Raw genomic sequence first — 7480 nt, 5'->3', positions numbered from 1 at the left:
CTGGGCATGGTGGTGCGTGCCTGTAATCCCAGCTACTCAGGAGGCTGAGGCAGGAGAATTGCCTGAACCCAGGAGGCGGAGGTTGCGGTGAGCCGAGATCGCGCCATTGCACTCTAGCCTGGGTAACATGAGTGAAACTCTGTCTCAAAAAAAAGAAATAAATAAATAATATAATTAAAAATATGTACAAAATGGGTGACAGAGGACATATTTATATATGCATAGATAAAGATATGGAAGGTAATTCACAAAACTATTGACAGGGCCAGGCACAGTGGCTCATGCCTGTAATCCCAGCACTTTGGGAGGCCGAGGCGGACAGATTGCTTGAGGTCAGGAGTTCAAGACCAGCCTAGCCGACAAGGTGAAACTCTGTCTCTACAAAAAAATACAAAAAAAAAAAAAAGAAAGAAAAGGCCAGGCACGGTGGCTCACGCTTGTAATCCCAGCACTTTGGGAGGTTGAGGCAGGTGGATTACAAGGTCAGAAGATTGAGACCATCCTGGCCAACATGGTGAAACCCCATCTCTACTAAAATACAAAAAAATTAGTGAGGTGTGGTGGTGCACACCTGTAGTCCCAACTACCTGGGAGGCTGAGGCGGGGGAATCGCTTGAGCCTGGGAGGTGGAGGTTGCAGTGAGCCAAGATAATACCACTGCATTCCAGCCTGATGACAGAGCAAGACTTCATCTAAAATAAACAAAAACAAAAACAAAACAAAAATTAGCCAGGGATGGTGGTGCATGCCTGTAGTCCCAGCTACTTTGGAGGCTGGGGCACAAGAATATGTTGAACCCAGGAGGTGGAGGTTGCAAGGAACCAAGACCGTGACACTGCATTCCAGCTTGGGCAACAGAGGGCGACCCTGTCCCCTCTCCCCAAAAAAGTAGTCCTAACTACTTGGGAAGCTGAGGCAGAAGGATCTCTGGCACCTAGGAGTTCAAGGATGTAGTGAACCATGATCACGTCACTGCACTCCAGCCTGGGCAACAGAGCAAGATGCTTATTGTTCATAAATGCCAGTATTTTATATCAAAGACTTGAGCATCCTCAGATTCTGTTATCCCTGAGGGTCCTGGAACCAATCTCCTGCAGGTACAAGCAGCACCTGTGTTCCTCTTTCTGTACAAAATAATGTCATTTTCATTACTTACATAGATAAGAGATTCAGCACATTTGTCTCTGTAGGAGTGTTTTTAAATGTACCAGGATTTGTTTTAATCGGGTATGGTGAAACAAGCAGACATAGAGATGAATGTCATTAAGATTGAAGATTTTATAGTCACAGATCTCTAGAAACAGGAGGTATGCCATACCATGCCATGCCGGGTTGGTCAGGAAGCAGAAGGAATGAGAAGGAGACGATGTCAAGAGTTTTCTATGGGTCAGGCATGGTGGTTTATTTACACCTGTAATCCCAGCTCTTTGGGAGGCTGAGGTGAGTGGATCACATGGTCAGGAGTTCGAGGCCAGCCTGGCTAATATGGCGACACCCCATCTCTACTAAAAATGAAAACTCCATAAAGGAAACAGCTGGGGAAGACCAGCTTTGCATTGGTTGGTTTGCTTACTAACTAACAGTGTGCTCTCAGGCAAGCCCTTTACCAGCTCTACGCATTAGCTAACCCTGAAAGGGGCAGTCCTTTCTCCCGGTCAGCCAGGCCCCAGATGCCAGGGCATCAAGAGTACAGAAAATACTATAGTTAATATCAGGAGGGAAGAGAGATGCTCTTTGTACATATGTGTGTATATGAATATATAGAGTGCACATTTCAACACATCTACGCCCACCAATAATGCAGTAGTAAGTATAAAGCAGAAAATACATGCAATTAGGAAAGACATTACACATTCATATAATGTAAATTCAGGGAGTACTTTAGCACTTTCATCTCTCCCTATAAAGTGATCATTAAGCTCCTGAAACTGAGCTTCAAAAATTAAATTTCTATATTGAAATGGCACAGTGACAACTGGCTGATCATTATGAAGTAGTATATTTAACTCATGATAAAGTATATCTAACTCATGAGCTTTCTAATTCAAATGTTTTGAAGATTTTTTTTTTTTTTTTCTGAGATGGAGTCTTGCTCTGTCAGCCAGGCTGGAGGGCAGTGGTGTGATCTCCACTCACTGTAACTTCTGCCTCCTGGGTTCAAGTGAGTCTCCTGCCTCAGCCTCCTGAGTAGCTGGGATTACAGGTGCACATCACCATGCTCAGCTAATTTTTTGTATTTTTAGTAGAAACTGGGTTTTGCCATGTTGGCCAGGCTGGTCTCGAACTCCAGAGCTCAGGTAATCCACCCAAGCCTCCCAAAGTGCTAGGATTACAGGCGTAAGCCACCGTGCCCAGCTATATTGTGTTTTTAATACTATTGATGGCCCCTTATAATCAAGTACCTTTAAAATTGTATTAAATTTTTTCATATATATTATTAATTGTTGGCTAAAGTATTTCTCTCTAAAAGAATTATGCCAAACAAAATAAACAAATATAAATTTTTTAGAATGAGGAACAAAATACTAAATAGAGGCCAGGTGCGGTGGCTCACACCTGTAATCCCAACACTTTGGGAGGCCAAGGCAGGTGGATTGCCTGAGGTCAGGAGTTTGAGACCAGCCTGGCCAATGCAGTAAAACCCCATACTCTACTAAAAATACAAAAATCAGGGCCGGGCGCGGTGGCTCACGCCTGTAATCCCAGCACTTTGGGAGGCCGAGGTGGGTGGATCATGAGGTCAAGAGATTGAGACCATCCTGGTCAACATGGTGAAACCCCGTCTCTACTAAAAATACAAAACATTAGCTGGACATGGTGGCGCGTGCCTGTAATCCCAGCTACTCAGGAGGCTGAGGCAGGAGAATTGCCTGAACCCAGGAGGCGGAGGTTGCGGTGAGCCGAGATCGCACCATTGCACTCCAGCCTGGGTAACAAGAACGAAACTCCGTCTCAAAAAAAAAATACAAAAATCAGCCAGTGTGGTGGTAGGCACATGTAATACCAGTTACTCAGGAGGCTGAGGCACAAGAATTGCTTGAACCCGGGAAGCGGAGGTTGCAGTGAGCCAAGATTGAGCCACTGCACTCCTGGGTGACAGAGTGAGACGCTTTCTCAAAAAAAAAAAAAATACTAAGTAGAAAATGACAGGATTTTTTTTCCATCTAATAAAATGTAAAAAAATTATATCTGGTGATTTTAACATTATATATTAGATGAGTATTTTGTATTTTTGTCAGCATATTGATTATAATTATATAAATAAAGAAAAGGTAGAAAAGTAGATTTCACTATAAATGTGAGTTTGTGAGTAAAATAATAATAATCTTAACACAAAAATAATATGTCAAGTATGTCCGTCTCAACTTTCAACAATCATGAACTAAAGAGGACAATGGGTTTCTTTCCTTTTTTTAAATTGGCTCCTCAACATCACTCGTCCTGTTTGGGGAACATCCTGCATGGAATGTCTTGGTGACAGCCACATCCCAGCTTCCCACTGTGAAAACCTAGAAGGTTAGCTATCCCACCATCCCTATGCCAAGCAATAAATGTACAGGAATATGATCTAGGGTGGGCCAGTCAGATTCTCAACACTTGAAATCTTTTTTTTTTTTTTGAGACAAGGTTTCAGTCTGTCCCCCAGGCCCCAGTGCAGTGGTGCGATCATAGGTCACTGCAGGTCACTGCAGCCTTGAACTCCTGGGCTCAAGTGATCCTCTTGCTTCACCCTCCCAAGTAACTGGGACTACAGGCACATGCCAAAATGACCAACAATTTTTAATGTTTTTTTTAATTTTAATATTCTAATTTTTATTTTTATTTTTTGTAGAGACAGGGTCAGGCCAGGTGCAGTGGCTCACATCTATAATCCCAGCATTTTGGGAGGCTGAGGCAGGTGGATCACAAAGTCAGGAGTTTGAGACCAGCCTGGCCAATATAGTGAAATCCTATCTCTACTAAAAATACAAAAAGTAGCTGGGTGTGGTGACACACGTCTATAGTCCCAGCTACTCAGGAGGCTGAGGTGGGAGAATCACTTGAACCCAGGAGGTGGAGGTTGCAGTGAGCTGAGATCACGCTATTGCACACCAGCCTGGGTGACAGAGTGAGACTGTGTCTCAAAAAAAAGAGACAAGGTCTTGCTATGTTGTCCTAGGCTCAAGTGATTATCCCACCTCAGCCTCCCAAAGTGCTGGGATTACAGGTGCAAGCCACCACTCCTAGCCCAGAACTTGAAATCTTGAGTGATACACTGACCCAAGGACAGTTGGAGTTCAGTTTTCATAACGGTGGCAAGTGTCCAGATATTGAGGTGGCAAGACCTCACAGAGCGTTCAGGTGGCATGCCCTCGGCTTGTTTTCCAGCGTGTTCAGGTCCCACTTGATTGTTGCATGCTTTACAAACACTGACTCTCCAGCTCTACTGATGATTTTATGAGTTCTCCAATATCCTTTCAATAAATCTCTTTACTGTTTTTGTCCATTAGACATTTCCAACTATTTTTTTAGCAACATAACAATAGAAATACTTCAGGCTGGCTGTGGTGGTTCATGCCTGTAATCTCAGTTCTTTGGAAAGTTATGGAGGGTGGATCACTTGAGGTTAGAAGTTCGCGACCAGCCTGATCAACATGGTGAAACCCTGTCTCTACTAAAAATACAATTAGCTGGTCGTGGTGGCGGGCACCTGTGGTCCCAGCTACTCAGGAGGCTGAGGCAGGAGAATCGCTTGAACCCGGCAGGCAGAGGTTGCAGTGAGCCGAGATCGTGCCAATGCACTATCTTGCCACAGCAAGACTGTCAAAAAACAAACAAACAAAAAATACAACTTTTGATTTTGTTGGTTTTATTTTTAAAAAAAAGAAGAAGGAAAAAAATACTTCACCAAGGCTGAGCGTGGTGGATCATGCCTGTAATCCCAGCACTTTGGGAGACCAAGGCAGGTGGGTCAGTTGAGGTCATGAGTTTGAGACCAGACTGGCCAATATGGTGAAACCCCATCTCTACTAAAAAAACAAAAATTAGCCAGGTGTGGTGGCACATGCCTGTAGTCCCAGCTACTCGGGAGGCTCAGGCACGAGAATCACTTGAACCTGGGAGGTGGAGGCTGCAGTGAGCTGAGGTTGCGCCACTGCACTCCAGCCTGGGTGACAGAGCGAGACTCTGTCTGAAAAAAAAAAAAGAAAGAAAAAAACTTCACCAAATTTTATTCCAATTCTACATGAAAAATTGATTCCAAAATAATATTAGTATGTTTGCCTAAAGACCTTGAAATTACAGTTTCAATAAATATAAACAACGGAATGCATTTTTCCAGAGTATAAAACAGTCTTTAAAGATCATGGCTGAGGTTCCGTCGAGTCCCAGCAGCAGCTGCAGCGCTCTGGTTGTCTGAGGTTCTCCATGGCTCTCCTTTTTGTTTCCGGAAAGGTGAGTGCCTGTGTGGCTGTCTCTGATGGTGTCATGGAGGCATTCAACGACATGAAGGTGTGTAAGTCTTCGATGCCAGAGGAGGTGAAGAAGCGCAAGAGGGTGGTTATACTGAGTGAGTTCAAGAACCTCATCCTTGAGAAGGGTAAGGAGATCCTGGTAGGTGATGTGGGCCAGACTGCCAACAGTCCCTACGCCACCTTTGTCAAGATGCTGCGGGATAAGGACTGCCTACACCCTCTATTGCGCAACCAAGGAGAGCAACGAGGAGGACCTGATGTCTATTTTCTGGTCCTCTGAGTCTGCACCTCTTAAGAGCAAAATAATCAATGCCAGCTCCGAGGACACCATCAAAAAGAAGCTGACAGGGATCAAGCATGAATTACAGGCAAACTGCTATGAGGAGGTCAAGGGCCGCTGCACCCAGGCAGAGAAGCTGGGGAGCAGTGCAGTCATCTCCTTGGAGGACAAACCTTTGTGAGCCCCTTCTGGTCCCCTGCCTGGAGTATCTAGCAACCCCACACCTGCACTGGGGCTTGCAGGCTGCCCACTTCCTGCCTGACCAGAGGGGCTGGGGGGAATCCTAGCAGGGAGAAAGCAGTCCCTTCACCCCTGCTGCCAAAAAGAATCTCCCCGCGCCCCAGATTTTCCCTCTCCCTCCATCCCTGATGGTTCTGGCTTTCCCAAACTGCCTTTGATCTTCTGATTCCCCTTCGGTTATAGCAGAGCGGACTTTTTTTAACAATACCCCCACTCCCCAACTGTTCTTCCCCATCCCCATGCTGCCAACTTCCTCTTCTTCTTCTTTTTTCTTTCTTTTTTAGTAGAGACAGGATTTCACTGTGTTGACCAAGCTGGTCTTGAACTCCTGACCTCAAGTGATCAAACTGCCTCAGGCTCCCAAAGTGTTAGGATTACAGGCATGAGTCACTGCACCTGCCCTCAGTGTGATGTTCTGACACATGTACTACATTTTTTTAAATTATCTTTTTTTGAGACGGAATCTCACTCTGTCTCTCAGGTTGGAGTGCAGTGGCGTGATCTTAGCTCACTGTAACCTCTGCCTCCTGGGTTCAAGCAATTCCTTTGCCTCAGCCTCCCAAGTAGAGACAGGGTTTCACCATGTTGGTCCAGGAGGTCTCAATCTCTTAACCTTGTGATCTGCCCGCCTTGGCCTCCCAAAGTACTGGGATTTCCCAAAGTGCTGGGATTACAGGTATGAGCCACTGCACCCGGCCAATTTTTTTTTTTTTTTTTTTTTTACAGAGTTTTGCTCTTGTTGCCCAGGCTGGAGTGCAATGGCACAATCTCGGCTCACTGCAACCTCTGCCTCCCAGGTGCAAGCGATTCTCCTGTCTCAGTCTCTCGAGTAGCTGGGATTACAGGTGCCCACCACTATGCCTGGCTAATTTTTTGTATTTTTAGTAGAGATGGGGTTTCACCATGTTGGCCAGGCTGGTCTTGAACTCCCGGGCTCATGCCACTGAGCCAGAAATATGATTAGTTTTTGTTCATTGATTTATATCCTATAACATTGCTGTACTTGTTTATTAGTTCTAATATATTTTTTATTTTTGACACATAATAATTGCACTTATTTATGGGGCACAATGGGATTTTATTTATTTTCATTTTTTTGAGACAGAGTCTCGTTCTGTCGCCCAGGCTGGACTGCAGTGGCACGATCTCAGTTCACTACAACCTCCACTTCCTGGGATTCAAGAGATGCTAGTGCCTCAGCCTCCTGAGTAGCTGGGATTACAGGCGTGCACCATCACATTCAGCTAATTTTTGCATTTTTAGTAGTAACAGGATTTCACTATGTTGCCCAGGCTGGTCTCGAACTTCTGACCTCAGGTGATCTGCCCACCTTGGCCTCCCAAAGTGCTATGATTACAGGCATGAGCCACCATGCCCAGCCTCAAGGCAATCCTATCAAAGACCCAGTTTTCTTTCTTGCAGAAATTGTCAAGCCGATCCTAAAATTCAGATAAAATACAAGAGTTGGAGCCGGGCGCGGTGGCTCAAGCCTGTAATCCCAGCACTT

At 45.1% G+C, this 7480-nt stretch overlaps 1 pseudogene; it reads left to right on the top strand.

The window, feature by feature from the left end:
- The first annotated feature begins 5406 nt into the window (after positions 1–5406).
- On the top strand, positions 5407–5914 carry LOC108312080 (annotated as a pseudogene).
- Positions 5915–7480: the final 1566 nt, after the last annotated feature.

The sequence above is a fragment of the Cebus imitator genome, unplaced genomic scaffold, assembly GCF_001604975.1.
Source record: "Cebus imitator isolate Cc_AM_T3 unplaced genomic scaffold, Cebus_imitator-1.0 Scaffold121, whole genome shotgun sequence".
NCBI lineage: Eukaryota > Metazoa > Chordata > Mammalia > Primates > Cebidae > Cebus > Cebus imitator.
Note: the sequence above shows the minus strand (reverse complement) of the source record. Positions and strands in the feature narration are given on the sequence as shown.